The sequence below is a fragment of the Podarcis tiliguerta genome (genome assembly GCF_965153285.1).
Source record: "Podarcis tiliguerta genome assembly, chromosome: 8".
In the NCBI taxonomy this organism is placed as follows: domain Eukaryota; kingdom Metazoa; phylum Chordata; class Lepidosauria; order Squamata; family Lacertidae; genus Podarcis; species Podarcis tiliguerta.
Genome location: NC_139541.1, coordinates 35,796,926 through 35,819,414, shown reverse-complemented (window position 1 = coordinate 35,819,414; position 22,489 = coordinate 35,796,926).

Sequence of the window (22,489 nt, the reverse complement as noted above, 5' to 3'; positions counted from 1 at the left end):
TAAAGGCAGAAGGAAAAACTTTGGGGAGGGCTTACACTCAGTGGTAGGCAGCATCTTTTTTTGCAGCAGGTTTGTTTATCACATTTTTTTTTAATCTTGACCTTCTCCAGAAATCTCAAAGCAGCATATCTGTCTCCCCAAATTCATTTTATCTTCACAACAACCCTGTGAGGTAGGCCAGACTGGGATAGCACTCCTAGCTCTAGCATATGGTCAATCAGTGAGTTACACTGTCTGAGCAGGGATCTAAACCTTGATCTTTGAAGTCCTAGCTGGATTTGGAACCTGTGGCCCTCCAGATGTTGTTAGGTTTCAACTCCCATCTTCCCTGGCATTGGTCATGCTTGCTGTGGCTGATGGGTGTTGGAGTTTAGCAACATCTGCAGGGCCACTGGTCCCCCAGCTTGCTCTAGCCAGTACACTTGAGTTATTTTATGCTCTGTTAGTTAACCTTATTTTTGGAGTTGTTGTAAGGTGTGTTCAAATTGGCCATAAACTGATCAGAACCTCTAGAATCGGGCTAGCTCAACAGAAGGTCCAAATATGTAAATGAGAAATAAAAAGGGAGCGGAGGGGGGAAATGGATAGATCCTTCCCTCCCCTTGCTTCTCTTTCCCAATTAGAGCACCCCAAACCACAAAAGACAAGCAGAATGTTTGCTTCAATTGCTTGCTGGCATTGCTGGCTTTGTTGTGGACCCATTAGAATAAGCAGAAAATTAACTCTGACAACACGTTGCTTAGTAAACAAACATAGGTTGATTGATGAAGACAAACTGCAGAATTGCCCACAAAATGTTATTCGTCTGTCAAAGAGAAAGAGAGAGAGTCCTTTCTGAATCCTTTTACACCAGTTAAATGCAGCTTCCTTCTCAACAGAAGCAGCCAAGCAATTTAATAAATGTCTTTTAACATAATCTTAAATGACTTGGCTGCACAGAAATCCATTTATCATACAACAGAATTTCTATATAGGGAATACAGCACAGATTTTAATTGATGTGGAAACATAAGATTTTGTTTAATATCCTCCTAATCCTGCCCATTTTGCTAATGAGATTATGGATTTTTTCCCAGGTTTTTGTTTCTTATTTAAAAAGCAAACCAATAAATTATGTGGTGTGCACTAACTATTCTTACACAGATAGAGTGTTTAATAAAAACCCTGCTTGGTTGCCATCCCAGCAAATCGCTTGCAACACAACTGTAAAGAAATTACATGAAATTAAGGGCCAAACTACATGTTAGATTTATTTAGTGGAGGTGGGAAATGGCTCTGAGCTAGCAAGGCTGCTTTGTACAGGTATGGCAAAGAGGGTGGATTCAGGGCACCCAACCTAAAACTATATTACAATGCCTTTCAGATTTGACATTATTTAAGCTCATTAAGAATGAACCAGAGACTCACTCTATCCAACTATCAAGGCTCTTCCATTTCTGTCTACCTTGGAAAAAAAATATCCTTGAATTACAAAATCCTTTTCTTCACCCCTCACTTAAAGTATGGGAATTCCGAGTTCAGAAACTACCAGTAATTCCAAATAGTTCTCCTTTAGTCCCTTTCTTAGACCATCTGCAAGTTTGTGACCTGTCAAAATATAGTCAATATAAGGGCTAGAAGGAAAAAGGTTTATACTCTATCCAAGATTTGTTCCTTTCACCTCCTAACAGTTAAAAGACTTATTAGCACTTGCACAAACTACTTGGCTTCAAAAGCTGCACGTGCAGTCTTTTGCTGTTGCTTACCTTAACATTCACTTGCCATCTTTGAAAAACTGTGCTACGTCCATTCCTGATGGATGAAGAGTGAGATACCTGTTCTTTACCAGAGCAGGTACCTCACTCTTCATATCATATTCATGATAATCGGTATCAGAAGAAGGGGAGCTTGTATTGAATATGAGCAGATATAGGGGAAATATCTGAAGGTGACTGGAAGGCAGTATGGCGGCCATCCGCTTTTAAATCGACCTTTGCACTTGTCAAGGAACAATCACTTAAATTAATTCACTGGTGGTACCTACCGCTAGTGTGTTCACATTATATTGGGGCTTGGTTTCTTCTCTTTGTTGCTGTATTAATGGGAGTTATTTTCTCTTATAATGGGAATATCAGGCCATAAGCAGCTTTTAAGACGAAGGGTTCAGTATGCTTTCTAACATTCTGAATATTACAGTGATTAAAAACCCAGGTTTGCTATCATTATTCAGAGGTGCAAATAAAGATATTTTGTTTAAGCCATCAACGATCCATTTCCTGGCAGCAGCCGAGCTGGAGATCTCATTCTTACAAAGAAATGATTGTTTATTAACTATGCAAAACTGGTATGATAGGGTTTGGAAGGTTGTGCTTGTCAACAAACTAACAAAACATTGCAAAGTAGTCAGAGGCAAGATTACGTCTTCACCAGAGGAACCTAGACCATCTTTTGATCACTTTTCTCTATGGAGAGTTATGTTCTTCTGAACTTCATCTCGTTATTCCAGGTTTTCTTTATTTAAACACCATGTCACTGACTCTCTCCAAGGTTAACAGAGGCTGTTGTTAACTTTGCAAGTGTGTTCCTGTCATCAGTCTTATATGTTTGATATTCTTTCCAAAGTGTGTAATGAGGACACATGGCTCACTTATGTTTCTATCTTTTCTCAGTGTGATCTTTGGATTGTTTTCATTGTTTTCTATCAGTTTCAATGTTTTGTCTGTAATAAAAAAAATAAATTGCTAAACACTGCTGAAAGGCGGTGCACTTTTGAATGTTAAGAAAAATGTTTCTCCAATGTGCCCTCTTTCTGCTCAACCCTAGTTTTACCCCCTGGCCATACTGATCTGGACAGATAGATCCGTCTTATGGATCTGTCACTTGCTGTTTGGAGTGGGCATTTTTTTTTTTTAGTACTTGCTTTCTAGAAACCTATTTTAAATTGTTCTTGTAAACCACTTCTGAACAGCAGGAGAGGTGCTGAAATAATAACGAAATAAAACAGCAACAACCAAATAAATAAAAATGAAGAGGGGATAGCGGCAAGGCTGAGTTTGACGCATTGCTTTCAACGAACCCGTCAAATCTTTGGCTGCATATCTCTAGCGCTGGCATCGTTTTTTGCTTCACCCACCGTTGAAATGAATGAAGCAGTCACAGTCAGTCAGTTGCAGCTGTTTGCTCCAGTCTTAATTCCACAGAGATAATGCTAATTGTCAGCTTCTCCTGGATATGCCCCAACCTACTCATTGTGCTTTATTCTTTTTCCCAAGCAGCATGAGCTTCCACCCACTGTTCCTAATTGCTGTACATTTCCTGTTCTTACCATCCACACCTGAGTTTCCAGTCACAGGCTGATAAAAGGACAAATGAAGGGGAACCCACCTTCCAGCTGTTGTCCCATGGAGCATCAAAGCTTCAGCCGAGATGGGGAACGCCGCCGAAACAACGTGAGCAGTCCTTAGGAAAATCGTTTGCAATAGCAAATTCCCCACCCTGTTCGTCATGGGAATGGAAGGAGGAAACTACCGAAAGGAAGTGGGGGGAAATAGGAGAGAGAGAGAGAGAAATTAAAATATCAAAGCAAGTTGGAAAGGATATTTTCATACAGCCACTACAGGCTTCATGATTTCATAGGGAAATGTTTGAAATGTTTTCCCTTCTTGAACTTCCTTACACGTCTCTCCATCATGCATTTTTTAAAAAGCTATAGTCCTATCTATACTGTTGCTGTTCTTTTATCATCACCATCTAACGCTAAGTTCTGTAAGTGCTGCATAGCTACTGCTAAAATGAAGCACTCCCTGCTTACGGGTTCATAATAGGCAAAGTGCAAAGAGGGGGGAAAGCAATCAAGAGGAAAGAAAGCATTGGGGAAGGCATCAAGGACTAGGCTACCAGTGGCCACTAGCTGTGATGGCAGTGGTCACTGGTCCATTGGAGCAAATGGTGCATGGCCCAACATCAGACTGCCCTCAGCCAGTCTCCACCTGTCTGACTTATTAGGAAATTACTTAAAGGTAAAGGTAAAGGTCTGGTCGTGACCAACTCTGGGGTTGCGGCACTCATCTCGCTTTATTGGCCAAGGGAGCCAGCATACAGCTTCTAGGTCATGTGGCCAGTATGACTAAGCCGCTTCTGGCGAACCAGAGCAGTGCACGGAAACACCGTTTATCTTCCCGCTGGAGCGGTACCTATTTGCACTTTGATGTGCTTTCGAACTGCTAGGTTGGCAGGAGCGGGGACCAAGCAATGGGAGCTCTACCCGTCGCAGGGATTCGAACCGCTGACCTTCTGATCAGCAAGTCCTAGGCTCTGTGGTTTAACCTACAGCACCACCTGTGTCCAGGAAATTACTTACAACCAGCTTAATAGCTTCCTCCTCCTTAATTGTTGCCCTCTGCAGAATTAAGCAAGGAGGAGGATGTCTCTGACTTAGTAGTCTCTGCCTGTCATTAACTCTGGTGCCCGCTTCTGTTGGCCTCCCTGCCTTCTGCCCCACAACTTCCCAAGGGCACCCACCCCCACTGTGTGATGGCTATGCTGGCAGAGGCCCTATGCTTCTGAATTTCAGTTACTAGGAATTGCAAAAGGGGACATTGCTGTTGCACTCATGTCTTTTTTGCAGTTTTTCCACAGGCAACTGATGAGCCACTGGATAATGGACTAAATGGACATTTGACCTGAACCAGCAGAGATCTTCATTTGAAGCTGCTCCTTAAGTGGCCAATGGATAGGGCAAGGTTGGTAACCCCTTTGCCATTATGTTTTCTCCTTCTCTCGTAACTTGTGGACATCCAATGACATCCATTGGAAGATTCAGGACAGGTTTTTAAAAAGGACTTCTTCATGCAGCACTTAGCTAAACTAGGAAGCAACTATAAAGATGACCAGGCAAATTCATGAAGGGTGATAGGTCTATCGGTGGTTATTAATAAAGAAAGCTTCCAGATATAGGGATTGTTGTTGTTGTTTAGTCGTTTAGTCATGTCCGACTCTTCGTGACCTCATGGACCAGAGCACGCCAGGCACTCCTGTCTTCCACTGCCTCCCACAGTTTGGTCAAACTCATGCTGGTAGCTTTGACAACACTGTCCAACCATCTCATCCTCTGTCATCCCCTTCTCCTTGTGCCCTCAATCTTTCCCAACAACAGAGTCTTTTCCAGGGAGTCTTCTCTTCTCATGAGGTGGCCAAAGTATTGGAGCCTCAGCTTCACGATCTGTCCTTCCAGTGAGCACTCAGGGCTGATTTCCTTAAGAATGGATAGGGATAGTACTGGACAAACAAGCCAGTTTTATTTTGATGAAAGAAAGGAGAGGAAAGCGGGGGAAATGGCAGCATGGCTCCAGTCTGGAAAGTATTCTCAATCTGAACTGAAACCCTGCACCAGTTTCTTGCCCAAAATTGCCTCCTTCCCTATCCACTGTTTGCACCCACCCACTCATGCCCACCAAATATTTTCCTGGGGGTCTTGCTTCAAAGGGGCCTTCTTGTTCATTGTCCCTGGAGTCTTGGTCAACTTAATTCATAAAAAAGCATGGGTAAAGAAATAAAAAAATAAAGATTCTTGTGTAGGCCTTCTGCCTCTTTTGGAAGATTCCTGAACATTTCCCCATACCAATAAGTTGTTTTCAGCAGAGCCATTCAGTGTATGTAATTAATTGCCAAGACACTTCTTGATAGTGACAATGCTAATGCACAATTCACAGAACTGAAAGGAAACTTTCATATTCTGCTGCTGTTGTTTTTCATTGTCATTGTTCTACATCAGAAAAACACAGAGCTCCTCAAGAGACATCTGAATTCTATTTGCCTAAAAGCATGTTCTTTAAATAAAAATGGTGTTTGGAGAAAAATCTATTCGTTTCCCCCTTGTAGACTGAAATGTCTGTCCTCTCATGGGGAATAAATTTTAATTTACTGTAATTTTTCTTATGGTTTTTCACTTAGCATATCACTGCAAACAAAGAAGGAGAGAACACAAGCTCCCTGTAAGCAGAATAGAGCAAAACCAAATTAAGTATATTTTTAAAAAAGAAAATCAATAAAGTAATTATCAGGCTGTACTCTAGAGGAGATCAAAAAAAGCATATGTACCTATACTCTTAAGCAGCATTCCTTTAAAAACATTTGTATAGCACCTTGTATAGTGTTCATGGCATTTCACATCATTATCTATGCTCCAATTGGGTGTTGGTTGTTTTTCCAGCACTTCTTCTCCACCCTGAGTTTCCTAGATTGAAAGTCTAAGATCTGCATCAGAAGTCTTGTTTTTGTGCCCACCAGTGAAATCAGCTAGGTTGGTGGGCATACAAGTCCTTCTTAGTGGTGGCTCCACAACTGTGGAGCTTTCTTCCAGCTGACATTCACTTGAATCCTTCGGTGCTGGTATTCACAAAGGCCTTGAAAATTACTTTTTTTGAATACTGCCTTTCCTTAATAAAATGTTGATCTAATTAAGTACCCCCTGTGCATCTTTTGGATGTGTCCATTCAGTGCTTTGGACTCTCTCTATGTCACTCTGTAAGGACTTAAAAACAGAGGATAAATTCATTCAGTTTACATTTGAATGCAAACCCATCCAATATGAACTTCCTGAATCAATATGGGAACCGAAACACAAATTCTGTGATGCAGTTCTCCAAAGCCCTCCCCCCCCCCCAGTGTTATTAGGCTAAATGCTGCACAAAAATGTTTTTATTAGTAAAAATAATATACAAAATGCATTACACTGGGGAAATTGCTTGCAAAAACATCTAGATAAGGCAAAACTGTGTACAAAAATGCATATATTAGGTGACCTGCTGGTAAAAATGTGTACAAATTTTCATGTGGACTTTAAAAATATATTAACAAAATGTTTTGGAAATGGTGAAAACTCAGCATAAGACTGAGGGGAAAGAGATACTATGAGAAACTGGAATTGTTAGCCTCTTCTATCCACAGAGGACTGAGAAGGAATAAATGAATAATGAATTGATAAATTGGAGTGCATTTGCAAATAGCATAATTTTCTTCAGCACTTTTTGAGGGAGGTTTTGGTGTATCAGTCATCTCCTAATCTTGATGTGTTGATTAGCTCTCCTGGACAGAATCAACATGGATACAGGCTGTACACCTGTTGGTCCCCATCACATGATCTCTAAAAATGCAAGGTAACTAAGTTTTATTCCCTGTTCTTAGTTGTAGAGTGCATGATCCATAACCCAAATGTCTCATGGTTGTAAGTCTGTAGCGAAGTTCATTGGTTTTATTCAGAAGGGCCCAAGTTCAATTTCCAGTATCTCTGCAGGACTAGAAAGACTATCTATTCTTGTCTGAAACCCTGAGAAGCCTTTGTCAGTCTGCATGGACAATACTGAGCTAAATGGGCCAGTGGTCTGGCTAAGTATAAGGCAGCACCCTCCGTTTCTAAATTTCTTTCTTTTTAAAAAGTGAAGCCCAAAATGTCAGTACAGTCCTCATTCTCAGTTATGAAAGAAAATGCACCTGCTCAGTTCATTTGTATGATTCTATAACATGGTTCTGGGAACTGCAAGCCAGCAGTCATTGCTGAGATGGCTTCACATTTCTGCACCTCAACAAAGTAGGTTTTCTCTTTCTTTTTTTCTTTCTTTTTAAAAAGCCAGTAATCTTTTAACGGCTTGCTTCTGTTAGACTGTGTTGTTCCTGCTGTGTTTTATTAGACACATATAAAATTAACAACAGAGCTATAATGATTTCCTAAACCGGCTCCAACACAAATTTCCAATTTGAGGTCAGATGCATTGACTAATAAAATTTTACTACTGTAGTCGAGCGGTGGTAGTTAGGCTTCCAGAAATGCAACTCTTAAGTCACCAGAATTAGCCACCACATAAAATGAAAATAAGCACATGCTCAACTTAATTTGTGTGGCCTTAATGGTGACCCATAGCAGTCTCGTCCAGTACATAAACATTTCATAGTAAGTCTTTCTGCATCAAAACCAGAAATAATGTTAAACTTTCTTATTAGATATACCATGGTTCCACCTTACAGATAGCACTCTGTAAAAAATAATATAAAACAAATAAGCTGCACATTAGACTATCCAAAAGCCAGGAATATTTTATAACCTGTATCGATTATGCAAATTGCCTATGACTACAATCTAACCTGTACGTACTCAGTTTCCTGGAGGTAAGTCTAATTCAAGGGGATCTGCTTCTGAGTAGAAATGTATGTGATTGTAAGGTAAATGCACCTGATTTCTCAATCTTTTGCACAAACTTTTTTTTGGTAGCAGATTCTACTGCAACTCTGTTCTTGCTAGTTATATGCAGGACACAGAAAATCCAACCTCTCAAATGAAAATAGTACCTAACAACCTTTCCTGCAGCTGAACTGACAGCACAGTTCCTCCCAAAAGACTTTCAAGCATAATCTTGGCAGCTTTAATGCCCAGAAACCTTGAAGGAGTTCATGGAGGTGTGCCTTTGCCATCTTGCCTTTACAACAACCCTGTGAAGTAGCCAAGACATAATTGTCCCAACCCACTGAGTTTCATTGCTGAATGGACATTTGAATCTGGGTCTCTCAAGTCAAAAATGCATCTCTCTCTAGCCACAACACCACACTGAAATGAAAGCTATTTTAAAAATAAATAGAAGCACTAAAAATGGGGAGGAGGTACATATTTAGGCTACATTGGGGAAACATCTGAAACCCATCAATCCTGCTAACTGCAGTCCTGGCTTATCCATGGCCCACCCTGCCCCCAACAAAAACAACTGAATCCTTGGAGATCAGATCAAGAGATTAGTTTATGGTATTAGAGATTAGCTTCTCTCTCCCCCCTCCCCCAACATAAGAGACTCTTTGGGGTTTTGTTATTTAACTTGTCCCTCAGGCCTGGGGCTAATGCCATTAAAACTATTTTACAGGCAGCAGGGTCCGCTCAATGAGGTGCTGTTTTAAACAGCGCCCCCCACAGAGCCTAGTGTCAAAGTTCTCAGCTATTTACAGGTGACATCACAAGAGCACCGCCCAGCCCAGCAAGCCTTCGTTTGCATTTACAGAAGCAAAGCCCGGGCAAGAGAATGGCATTCTGAAGTTCCAAATTGGCTTCTGGTATGGTGGGGGTGTTTGGGGACATTCCTGAAATTGTGCATTGTGCCTCAAGGGGAACGCAGAGGGTAGCAAAGTGGCAAAAAGAGATGGATTCATGTTCTTTAAAATGGGGAAAGGGGAAGTGTGACAAGGGAACAGAATTTATCTCTGGTTATTTTGTTAGATTTGAAACCCACCTTTTCGTCTAAGATGCTCAAGGTGCACGGTTCCGCCATTTTGTCCTCAGGCAGCAACACATCTCAGGCTGCCCTTCCAAGCAGTGGTACAGACTGGACCTAGAGGGGGAGGGCAGCAAACAGATGGCAGCAGATAGGAGCAAGTGGGACCACTCAGGGCATCTTGCCCCAAAGTTCACCCAAATCTGTAGCCCACACTAATGGGAATGAGCTTTTTTGGGAGGGGATGAGGTGTTAAACTAACATTGATTTACCGGTAGGTCATTATAAGGCTTAGTCCTGCTATCCCTCAAAGTAGGATCCTAACTGGTGGTGGTGGTGATGATGAGATTGAAATATCAACCTCAACACAAGTGAAATCTTCTGATTTGCACCAGCCTTGAAGGAGCTTTTCTAATACGTTCCCTGAGCTGCATTTGCACATCTGCACTGATACAAAAGGCCAGTGAATTCACATGTGTCTATGTGTGTGCAAAACATGTATGGATGAGGAATATTAATTATAAAAGCTACTGCTATTTATTCCCGGGGGAATTCACATATGGGCAGATATGCTGTATAGAGTTCAGTCATAATTGCATTTATCTAGTTTAAGGTGTTCTTTTCTTTTTAATTTTTAGGGGTGGAGAGATTAAAAAAGAAGTAGATTCTTCACGCCTTCCTTAGCAAAATAATTAATGCAATTCTGCTACGGTGTTGGGAAAGCTGCCACGATAATTAGCATATGCAGTTTCATATTCGGATACCTGATGTTCTTTAATGCCATTGCTGTCGCCTCACACCATATGAATGCACGGCAGACAATAAGAGGAACAACCGTTGCCCCCCTCCTCTTTTAAGAAGCCCCTGTGACTCCATACAGCTTTTCTTTGGACCCCTCCTTGATGTAAAAAGAGAGAGACAGAAAGCTTCACTCCGCAGCTCCCACCAGTTTTGTTCGAAGTCAAAGCACCTCTCTCCGGGGCCGCACATTGTGTTAAAGTAACAGATTTGTGTTGGTTCCTGAAGAGAGGCGTAATGAAAAATATCGACACTCTGGGTTGCAAGGCCTTTTTAAAGACCAAAGTGCTGAGCAGGATCTCCCATGGAGAAACCTTTGTGTTTCGATGCAAATGAACCTCAGAAAAACAGACTGGGGACAATAACCCGGGCAGAATCAGAGCAGGGCAACCCATCTGTAACTATTTTGTTAACTCAACATTTCTTACATTCTCCTCTATGCAACAAAACATTCTGTGTTGACAGCTGTGAATTTTAAAGCAACTCCTTGGTGTATGTTTTCCTAATTTTAGGTATTCAGACAGTGGCTCACCCACCCACCTTGCAGTGCCAGGAGAAGCTCAGGATCCATAATTTACAGATTTTCTACACCCTTCGGAAAGTCCAAATGGACACAGGTTTTGCCAAACAAAGCTGGAATGTACATGTTTAATGACCAGGACCTCAAATAGCGAGGAAAATCAGGAGTTGTTGGACACACAACACACAATTCATACAAAACAGGGAATTCAGCTAAGGGTTCAGTGTGAATTGCTGTAACTCTTATTGTGTGTTGGGGGGGGATACATGCTAATTAAGGGAGATTAACAAAAAACATCCCCTGTTTGCTCACTCTTGATGCTGTACGTTGTTTAAATAACATCCTGTATAAATTAAAATGGACAGTTGATTTTGTCCACCATACCTGCTGAGAACAGGCCTAGAGGCCATGGGTGCAAAGAGTCACGAAGGGCAGCATAAGGGCAAACAGCAGAAAAAAACTGTCCTAATTATAACAGTGGGGCAAGCAATCTCGGAAGGGTGTGGAGAAATCTGCTCCATTGGGGAGCCTGACATGTCTGTTAGGAACTGGGTGCAAAATGAATTTCTCCCCCAAGGAATCACAAAGAATGCATGGGGCAGGAGACCAAAGTGTGGTTTTCCTGCAAGGACCCAAATGAAATGAAATGGGCTTGTGCAGGATAATGTTCTACTCAGTGGTACTCCTGAATAGCTCCCACCTAGTGAATTCTGCAAACATTGAAATGATAGAAAATGGAGGGGAAATGGGGTTGTGGTATTTTATATTTGTTTATCACCCTGTTCAAAGGGTTTGGTATACCTTATGCTATTGGGCAGAGCAATTCCATGAAGGCTGGAGAGGGAGAAGTTGAGATGGAAGAAATGTAAAATTCACTGCTCTCCAGTCTCTTGTCAGTTGGCAGGACAATGGATGATGACATATTTCCCTTTTCCATTGTCTTTTTCCATTGTCCACGGCAAGGATGCTTGTGAGGGTGGGTATCATTTTCCACCCAGAAACCTCCCTCTCTGTGGGTGGAGGATCTGCAACAGCCCCTGGCCCCTGGGATACTCCTGGGCATTCTTGCAGGGAGGGGAGCAGAATTGTGTCCCACGATCACCCCCTTACATTTACAATAGCATTTCATTTATTTTCTTTAAGGACTCATTTAAAAATATTTTCTCCATGATGCTGCACATTTAAAAGCCCAAGCCCTACATAAAATGAATGTATCATGAATGGTTTTTGCTTCATTTTAATTATAGTGCACAATGTTTATGTCAGCATGATGAGGATAACGATGATAAACAGGATAGAATCTGAGTGTGGTGTATTTGTTTATTTATTGCATTTATATCCCAATCCCCCACCCACCCAAGGAGCTCAAGGTGGCATATGTGGTTGTCCCCTTCCTCATTTTATCCTCGCAACAACCCTGTGGGGTAGGTTGGGCTGGGAGGCAGTGACTGGCCCAAGGTCAACCAGTGATCTTCATAGCCAAGTGAGGATTTCAACCCTGGTCTCCCAGTTCTTAGTCCAACACTCTGACCACTACACAACACTGCCTCTCAGTTAAGAGAACTAACTCTGCTACACAAAATACATCCATATAACTTCACCTCTCGGATTCAGGCTGTGTACACAGTATTGTGTACTCTGGCTCCAGTGCACTCCTGCCACTGTTGTTTGAAGCTGCACACACATGACATCGGCGCTATTCATAGGTATCCTGTAGTTTCTTGAGAAATACTGTTGTTTGGTGTGAATTCCCTCAAACCTGCTTCCCTCTAATTTGAAAACGCAAGCTGCAGTCAAACTGAGGTGTGTGCATTTGTGACAGCTGGTGCACATGTGCAGATGACAGCTTTGTTGAATAGATTTTAGGGGTGGGGTTCAGGCGCATGAAAACAAATCAGGTCATGCACAGCAGGCGAAGGCATTCCTGCCCCTCTCTGGTATGTACAGCAAAGTGTAAATGCAATTTGAAACACAGTGTGGGAAAACGATATTGTTGCATTTCAAGGATAGTTATCAGTACCTAGCCTCAGATTCCAATCTGCAGTTTGGGGAGAATATTGCTCTCCTCTACCTAACAGGGTTGTTGCAATTATATTATAGGAAGACTCTAAAATACTATATGCATTCCAAGTATATTGGATGAGAACCAGCATGATGCAGAGCTCAGAAGTGCTGAACCTGGGAGACTAGGGTTCAGATCCCCACTAGGCTATGAAGCTTGGGTGACATTGTGCCAGTCACTGCCTCTCAGCCTAACCTACCTCACAGAGTTGTTGTGAGGATCAATTGGGGAGAGAAGAAGCACGTATGCCATCTTGAGCTACTTGGAGGAAAACTGGGATATAAATGAAAACGATGGTGGTGGTGATGATATATTGACCTTTCGGGCTGTACATATTCAGGGGGCTCCATCTCGTGGCCCAGAATGCCTTGGCCCCCTCCCCTCACAAGAAGAGCTCTTAATACAGATTTACATGATAGGTTTACACTGAGCTATTATGATCTATCATGTAACTGAGCGCTTAACGACTGTTTAATACAAGGATTATTGACATAGAAGATGTAACAGCTGCTTGCGAGTTACCCTTGCAGTAGCTGACTGCTTCCCTCCCTGCCATGGCTCTGTCAGTTTTATTATTTATTTTCTTAACTATCCAAAGGCACATTACACTCCTCAAAGCTAGTGGGGGGGAAGGGGGAGGGGGAAGCTGAGGTAATTTAAACTTTTTGTTTGTTTGTTTTATCTAAATTTTTATTTTTTAAGAGAGATGGAAATGACACCTTCTCTGGGCTTCTTTCATTAGCTCTTCAGTGGCTTTAAAATAACTTGTTTAGCAATGAGGAGGGAAGAGAAAAGTGTTTTTATTTAGCCTGAGAGACTTAAGGTTGATGTTTAATTTTAAGAGGAAACTTCAAAACCTCCAAATAGTTTCTGGGTACCCTGGCATGTCTTTCTCTGTAGTGGAAGAAAATAGAAGTAATGTTCTGGAAGCAACAAAATCCTTGAAAGTGAAAAATGAAAAGAAAAATGGTGGGGGGGGGGGGGCGTTGAGGAGGGAAGTGAAGTCTTCCTTCCCTTCCCATCTTTTAACAATGAATATTTTTGCTAGCCAACTCTCTCAGAGACAGGGTCGGCTTCCTTTCATGTAATTGATGTCAACTTTCTCCAGCACTCGGCTGAGACAAGTTCTCAAAATGTGAAGCAGGAAATTGTACCGTCAAATAAAGGGGGGGTCGTGGGGGAAGTGAGCATTCTTTCCACACAGTTTAGGTCAGGCCCCCGAATCTCCTCAAAAGAAACAGAATAAAATAAAATAATAAAATAAATGCTAGATTTATACCATGGCTGCCAAGAGCTCTTATATTTTCATGGCCTCCTGTTGCTAAGATAAAGGATGTTTCCTACTGACTCTAAAAAGCTGGCCTCATTTAAAACCCTGGCTATGTTCTGACAAAACTTGCTGCTGTCACCCCAAATTGAGCAAATGAGCCTATACTCTACAGTATAAAGGCAAAAAAGAGTTATTGAATATCACCCAGGGAGCATAAAATGAACTGGCTCCCGTTTCTAGCTGACCTCTTGGACATATTTTTCCCCCACCTGAAAATTGGCCTCACCACTCAACCCTAATTTCTCTTGCTGTCGGAGGGCAGCAGGAAGGACTGCTAGAACTTTTCAACTCCAGACAGATCAAGTTTTCTTTGCTTTGCTTTTTCCTCTCCCCCCCCCCCCACCCTTTGTATGTCTTCAGACCAAAAGGTGGTGGAAAGGAAGGCTCTGAAGTCAAAGGAGAGTGGCTTCAAATTGAAAAAGGTCTCTCAAGTCAACAGTGTTGCCCCCCTTCCTCCGGCGCAATTGTTGGTTCTGTTTCAATATGGCTGCCACATGAAGAAAAGAACAGAGAGAACAGGGTGTCACTATTAATGGTTATCACTATTAATTCAATTTATATCTTGCCCTTTCTCCCAGAGGAGGCCAGGGTGGCAAACACATCAACAATAAAATATAAAAATTAAAGCATTCTAAAAACTGTTACAAACAGTGCTTTTTTTCTGGGGGGACATAGGGGTACGCATACCCCTAAACATTTCATGAATCTAAACATTGGCCTCATTGAAGGGCAATATTTCAATATGAGTAGGAAAATGAGAGTACCCCTAAACATTTTTTTAGAAAAAAAGCACTGGTTACAGACACTCTAAAAGTATTTAAAAACAGTATCTCAGAGTTGCCAAGAACAGTGTCTTTTGGCCATCAAATGCCTGGGTTAACAAGAATGGTTTTTAATTTTTCCTGAAAATCAATTAGTAGGAAGACAGATGCACTTCACCAGGATGGGCGTTCCACAAATGCAGAACTACCACCAAGAAGGCCCTGCCACGGATCAGCATAAGCAGTGGCGGTATCACCAACAAGGCCTCATCTGCCAATCACAGGGTCCGAGATGGTTAATAAAGTAGGATAGGGTGGGTTGGAAGCTGCTGAGTATTATCTGCACTGACTGTCAACATCTCTCCAGGGTTTCAGAAAGCCCTAACTGGAGATGCTGTTAATTGAACCGGGGACTTTCTGCATGCGTACCAGTTGCTCTTTCACAGAGCTGTGACCCTCCCAAGCATACTTTGAAACCCTTTGGTGGTTGTTTTTAAAAATTAACCATCTGCACTACTGCTACTGCTACTCTTCCCCCAGGGGTGACACCAGAAAAATAATAATTCTGGGGCAAGGCACAGAAGGGGCTCAGTATATTTCTAGGTGGGTGAGCTGTGTCCCACAAGTTAAATTTTAGGCATCAGGTTAAAACATTCCTCTTCACCCAGGCCTTTGGCTGATTAATATCCTACAGACTTTTAAATGTATCTGTGGGAAGGGGGGGGCAGTTATTGTTTTGTTATTTCCGTTTAATTGTTTACTTGTGTTTTATCTTGTATTTTATTCTGTGAACTGCCCTGAGATCTTCTGATGAAGGGCGGTATATAAATTAAACAAACAAACAAATTGCTGAAAGTAAAATCAGTACTTCTGGTTACGTACTTAATTCGTTCCGGAGGTCTGTTCTTAACCTGAAACTGTTCTTAATCTGAAGCACCACTTTAGCTATTGGGGCCTCCCGCTGGTACCACGCCGCCGCTGTGCGATTTCTGTTCTCACGCTGAAGCAAAGTTCTTAACCCGAGGTAATATTTATGGGCTAGCGGAGTCTGTAACCTGAAGCGTCTGTAACCTGAAGCATATGTAACCCAAGGTACCACTGTATCTGTTAATGTTGGGAGTCCAGCAATGGGGCAAGCAAGGGGGAGCTCCTTGTGTGGTAAGGCACTTGCCCACCTCTTGTACCACCCATGATATCTCCCAATCTTTTAATTTTTTCTCTTTTTTCTGCTCTCCTTGGTGAGGTTGCTTTAGCAGGGGTGCCCAAACTTTTTTCAAAGAGGGCCAAATTTGATGAAGTGAACATGCGTGAGGGCCGACCCCTCACAGTTGTTGAGCTTTTTTTAAGGATTTAACTCCTTAAGCTTTTTGAGATAAAACTGGCCTCCAAGACGGACTCAGAACATGCCTTCTTTAAAGTTACTAGACAAACACACAACCTAGGAGCCTGACCTCTTCCAAAAACCGTCAGGAAGTAACAGTTTCCTAGCACACAAAACCACCTCTGACTCAAAGAGCCACCAAGCACTCAGACGGCTTGTGTGGCGGCGCCAGAGCACTGAAGGATGTAGGGGAGGCTGTGGTGTAGAATGGGATTCTGACCACCATTAACTCTCTGTGTAAGAGCTAGATGGAAGCACTCAAGCAGAGGGCCTGATCTCTGACAGCTCACTCAAAGGAAGATAAGCAAACGTTGCCACATTGCAGAGGCATCTGGAAGGGGAATCACCTTGCATTCATTCACTCTCCCTCGGGGACAGAGCAGTACAAAGTGCACACAGAGATCTGGGGGGTTGATACAATGGTCTTTTAAAGAAAGCATTTTGAAATGACAGTGGCACCAGATTTCGAAGCAACAGAACCTTCCATGTTGTTGATGTCAGAAATGCCTTGAGGTGTTCTCAAGCTTTGGATGCACTGATAGAGAGGTACCTACTTTGTATTGTCCTTTGTGGGATCATGTAGGCAGGTACGTGGCTGTGCGGATGAACTCCTGCAACCTGTGACCCACCAAGCCCTGTATCAAGGCCTGGCAAGCCAGCTGTCTCCATTTGGCAGGTAACCTAGCAGGATAACTGTCCGCTAAGCTGGTGTTTTGGCAAATTTATCACACCCTTGGAGCCTGTTAAGATGTGTTGTGCTTGGAGCAGGCTTCCTCAAACTCGGCCCTCCAGATGTTTTGAGACTACAGTTCCCATCATCCCTGACCACTGGTCCTGCTAGCTAGGGATCATGGGAGTTGTGGGCCAAAAACATCTGGAGGGCTGGCTTGGAGGATCAGAAGCTACTATATATGACCAAGCTGTGCTTTTTACCATTTCTTTTTTTAAAACCTTATTTTTGTTCTTTGGGGCTGCCTTATTCCAACCTTCTCCAATGTTTCTCCCTACAGATGTTTCTTAAACCTTGAGGCTCCCTTTGTGTGCATGATTTCTTTTTCTTTCTTCTTTTAAGGTAAAGGTCAAGCAGCACGTGTTTAAACAAAAATCCAAAGTGATTTCCATTTTAGCTTATTATTCAGCAGCACAAGAAGCTGATGAGGTCAGATTTCACAGTGGTTAAAAGCAGGCTCATGCAGGTAGCAATCCAGGGTATTGAAATTGCATAAGAAATCATCCTCACCATCACCAACTATTAAATTTCTATACCTCCCTTCATCTGAAGATCACAGCACAGTTTACAATATGAATACAAAAAAATAATAACAAACAAAAACAATACCCTCTCAAACATACAGTTAAAAAGGTCATAGATTGTTAAATTAGCCAAAGGCCTAGGAGGAGAGGAATGTTTTGCCTGGTGCCTAAAGATATGTAACAAGTGTTCCAGGAGAGCATCTCTGGGAAAAGCATTCCATCAAAGGGGAGCCACCACAGAAAAGACCCATTCTCATGTTGCCACCCTGTAGAGTCGACTTCTAATGTAGAAGGCACATGAAGGATGGCCTCAGATGATGATTGCAGGGTCCAGGTCAGTTCATATGGAGAGAAGCAGTCCTTCACCTATTTCAGTCCTAAGCTGTTTGAGACTTTATAGGTCAAAACCAGCCCCTCCATGCACCCCATCCCACAAAAACATTGAAAAGGGGTATAAAATGCTAATCAGCCAAAGGCCTGGTTGAGGAGGAATGTTTTCACTGGGCACCTAAAAGTGTATAATGAAGGTGCCTACCAAACCTCCCTGGGGAGAGCCTTCCACAAATGGGGAGCCACTGCAGAAAAGGCCCATTTTCATGTTGCCACCATATCATGGAAGACACACACACACACACACACACACACACAAAAACCAGTTTCAGATGATTATCTCAGGGTCCAGGTAGGTTCATGTTGAGAGAGGCAGTCCTTGAGGTATGTAAGTGCATTTTACAGATATTTAAATAAATAATACAAATAGGGCTGCACCCTAAATGATATTTCAAGCAGGAAAATAGCAAAAATGACAAAAAGGCAAAAACAAGCAACTAAAAGGTAAAAAAGGTAAAGAATTCCTGGATGGTTAAGTCCAGTCAAAGGCGACTATGGGGTTGCGGCGCTCATCTCGCTTTCAGGCCGAGGGAGCTGGCGTTTGTCCACAGACAGCTTTCCAGGTTACGTGGCCAGCATGACTAAACTGTTCTGGCACAACAGAACACTGTGATGGAAGCCAGAGCGCATGGAAACGCTGTTTACCTTCCCACCAAAGCGGTACCTATTTATCTACTTGCACTGGCATGCTTTCAAACTGCTAGGTTGACAGGAGCTGAGATAGAGTCGCAGGAGCTCACTCCGTCATGGGGATTTGAACTGCCGGCCTTCCAATCGGCAAGCCCAAGAGGCTCAGTGGTTTAGACCACAGTGCCACTCGCGTCCCTAAGCAACTAAATCCAAAGTTCTCAAAGGTCTCCTGCGAGAACATGATGGATTTTGCTTGGTACCTAAAAGATAATGCAACCATCAGGTCAGGGGAAATCAAGGTGGTAACTGCCACAGTGTTGCTGGACCCCCATCTCCCACCACCCTGACATTTTTTCATGCTGTCTGAGGGTGATGGGAGTAGCAGTCCAAACAAGAAGGGAGAGAGTTCTCAAATTTGTATGCCACCACAGAAATGTTTTCCTTCTCTTTCCGATATGAACCTGTCTACTTTGTGATGGTGGAGAAGCCCAGTTTGTGTGCATTTTGAGGGCGAACTGAATGGACAGGAAGATTTGTATGGAGTTCTGTAGTTTAAAAAGGTAAGCAAGTATGATTTGACTGTAAATAAAAATTTATACAGTGGAGAAATTGTTCTTTTTGGGGACACTGCCTCTTTTTTCAGAAGATTAAAGATAAAAATCTGTGACGCGAAATCTCAAATGGTGCAGTACTTCTGACATTCACAGATTAAGCATATGCAAGTTTAGGCTTGATTACACACACACACACACACACACACACACACGATCTCAGGAATCCAATAATGTTATCTCTCTCACACACTTCCATGTATGCAGTGACTTTTCAAGAGAGAAGTGACGACCTTAAAAAGGAAAACTGAAGGTGATATGAGGATACTGTCTTGCACAGTTAAAGGTCACCTTGACTTTTAATCTAGACTGTCATCCTTTCTTTCTCATTAAAATATTTGATAAGAATTCTTTGCATGACCGAACAGCATGGAACACCTTAAAATGACACACTTTGCTCCCTAGGATGTTGCTGTGTCACACAGTAAATAATTGTCCTGCCTGCTACAAAATAAAATCATGATCTGTGTTATGCGCAAGTAACAAATAAAATGGTGTATTTACACAGTGTTAATCTACCCTTTAAGACCAAAGCACATTTCAAGGTGGAATTTTCTCCCAATATTGTTGACTCATGTCCTTCTGATTGAATCTCCTCCCACCCTTTTCCTGGTATCTATAATGTACTCTGGAGACGCGCCATGAAAATATGAGTAAGTCCTATTGAAATCAATTGGGTTTGGAGTGCAGGTCAAACCTATGCAGATTTACTTAGAAGTAAGTCCAATTGCATTCAATTGAATTTACTCCCGGATAAGTGCACGTAGGATCACATTTTCAGTCAAGACTTAAGGTTATATTTCATTATATTCTATTCAGAGGAGACCCGTTGAAATTTATGAACCTAAGTTGGACACGGCAATTTATTTCATTGTGTCTACTCTGAGCAGAACTTCATTGGATACAACTTTGAGGCTTGGTCTACATATCTACTGAAAGAGGTGGTAGAGTGGACCATACCACTTCTTGTTGGGGGTGGAGAGAATGCATTCTTGAATGTTCTCCCTGCAAGTAAAACAAACACCCCTAGCACATTATTGCTACCCCATCCATTCTTGCTACACTATTTTTTCTACTTATGGGGATATTTCCATGTGGTGAAGGGACTGAAAAAATGTGACACCCCTCATCCTGCATCCTTAAGTGGTATATCCCATTATCTCCATCATCTCATTCTGCTTCATGTGAAGAACAGACCTAAATCCCATTTAGGGTGGCCACTTAACCGTCTTCCAAAACAGGAACTGCATCACTAAGAAAAAGGCCAAGTGGGCACAGATTTGCATAAAACGTGTGTATGCTAATTTATATTTATCGGTGCAAATTTATGAACAATTAAATTGAATTATGACACATAATTCCTCACCATAGTGAGGAATATAGTGGCCAGTTGACCTTTCTGACTGTTCAGTCTGCTGTCCAGGTGCAAAATGTTGGGCAACTTGAATGCTTTCTCCATTCTTAAGGTTCTTTGTGTTGTATCCAACTAAGTTCTACAGTGGTACCTTGGTTTAACAATCCCCATTCCCCAGAGGAACTCTGGGAATTGTAGCTCTGGAAGGGGGAAAGGGGTCTTCCAACAACTCTCAGCACCCTGAACACTTCCCAGGTTTTACTGGAAGAATCCATGACTGTTTAAAGTGGTGTCATAGTGCTTTAAATGTATGGTGTGAATGCGGCCCAGGACCTGAGAGACCAGGGTTCAAATCCCCACTCAGCCATGAAGCTCACTGGGTGACCTTCAGCTAATCACTGCCTTACAGCCTAAGCTGTTTCACAGGAGCATGTGAGGAGGGGAGAAACCATGCATGCCACCTTCAGCACCTTGGAAGAAAGGTGGGGTATACATGTAATAAAAAATAATAATAATCTAGTTTTGTTGAAGTCTTTTCTGGCCAGCAGCGTAGGAATCCCGCTTGCAGATGCAAAACATGCATTAAATCTTGGTCTGGTTCATTTTCCAAAGCACACACTTTGGAGGGGCGCCCAAAATGATCAAAATAAACCTGTCTCTGAAGCCATTCCATCCCTGCGCTCTTTTATTACAAATCCATATTCAGATATGTTAATATATAAAGATGTACAATATTACATAAAGAGCACAAAACCTGACATCGTGACACCAGCGGCTGAATAGCTTGGTTATTATAGCTGCTCTCATTCAGCTATTTTCCCGTCCTCTCATCGGCCTTTTGTGTGGAAGCCTTTTGGCGAGAGAGTCAAGTCTTTACCGATAAGGCCTTGGAGACATAATCACTGGCCTTCATTCTCCATTGACGGCACCATGCGGCCAATTCACAAACATTTTCATATTAATATTGAGCAATTTCCCTACATTCTAATCCATCAAAGTAGGCTATTAATCCTTCCCTGTACCGTCTGCTATTCAAATGCTAACAATTTTCTTCTCAAAAGCTGAAACATTTGTCCTTACAGCCCCTCGCACAAAGACGGCGTATTGTCAGCTGTGATTGATCAGAGTATTAATATGAGGGATGCAATGTAAATCATATCAATGAAATTGTACATATGCGAGAAACAAGGAGGGAGGGAAGGAAATCTGAGGGATAATTTGAATGTTGAAGATAATGAAGATATTGCCCTGATGACCACATTAAAACAAACAAACAGATCTTGGGGTAAATTTTCCTGGAGTGTCAATAAACTCAAGCTTCTAACAGTGCAACTTGATTTACCTGTGATAGCATATGCAAAAGGGATGGGACAGAGCTTTTCTTTTAAAATTTGCTGTAATAAATATGAAAATACAGCCAAATCAGAGGGCAGAATTCCAAAGGGAGCGTCAATAGTAATCTCTGTCACCAAGCAAAATTGAAGAATGAAACCAGTGAGCAGTCAGCTGCCCTTCTGTACAATTTTCCAGTGGTAGTGTGTGCATTCAAAACCCCACCTCCTCTGTGGGTGGGGCAGGGAAATAGCCAGCCCTTTCTTCAAGAAGCTCAGGGTGACAAATGTGGCTCAGCCATGTGAGGTAGCTTAGGGTGATAGAGAATGGCTGGTCACCCACAGAGCTTTGAGAGTCTCAGCAGAGAATGGATTCCTGATCTTCTCCACTCCCAAATGCAATGACTTTTCCTCCACACGACACTGCTTCAGCATCATTCCCTTTCAGTGCTCTCTGTTCCCTCGCCAAAAGAAGCTATATCACAGAGCATGATCAGCAAGCAGACTCAAACAAGAGTTCACGTAGATCATCTGGAGAAATCCTGCTTGGGGTGCCTCATACACGGTGGCAGTGACATGAAAATTGGCATTTTCTGCTATTGGCCCTGTACTATGGAATGTCCTTTCCTCAGTCAGACATGAAGCAGCAACCATCAGTGGCCTCAGATATCTTGTAAAGACATATTATTATTTTTTGCACAGGCCTCGACAACCCATAAGATTGGACTTTTTATCTGCATTAATTCCCCAAATAAATGTTTTATTTGTTTTTACATGCTTTTATGCTGCTGTTTTATTGGCTCGAGGATGTGTTTTTTGTTGTAATGATATGTTTAT